Source organism: Rhagoletis zephyria, unplaced genomic scaffold, assembly GCF_001687245.7.
Source record: "Rhagoletis zephyria isolate East Lansing unplaced genomic scaffold, Rhagoletis_zephyria_1.1 Rzeph_scaffold_09685, whole genome shotgun sequence".
NCBI lineage: Eukaryota > Metazoa > Arthropoda > Insecta > Diptera > Tephritidae > Rhagoletis > Rhagoletis zephyria.
In genome coordinates, this window is record NW_016166763.1 from 21,478 (window position 1) to 21,741 (window position 264).

Below are 264 nucleotides of genomic sequence, written 5' to 3' on the forward strand. Positions count from 1 at the left end.
TGTCTTCTGAGGTAACATTGCATTTCTTTTGTAGACTAATTATATAAATGTACGTCAGGTGCATAACTAAATAATTTAGTAAAACTAATATATTTAAAAAAATACTTCATCAATATCCATTTTTTTCAAAATTGTCGTGTTCTCTACTAATTGTTTGAAGTCAATGGGCATGAAGCATTTTTCACTCGCTTGACTTGATTTGGAAAGAGAATATTAATGCCATATTTGAAATCAAATGAGTACACTGCAGCTAAACATTGATTT

At 28.4% G+C, this 264-nt stretch overlaps 1 long non-coding RNA gene across 1 annotated transcript in view; it reads left to right on the top strand.

The window, feature by feature from the left end:
- Window positions 1-264, top strand: part of LOC108375958 (uncharacterized) — a 1,234-nt gene that overhangs the window by 153 nt on the left and 817 nt on the right. The window contains exon 2 of the long non-coding RNA XR_001849218.1: window positions 12-58. This is a non-coding gene — a long non-coding RNA (uncharacterized LOC108375958). The remainder of the gene's footprint in view (window positions 1-11; window positions 59-264) is intronic.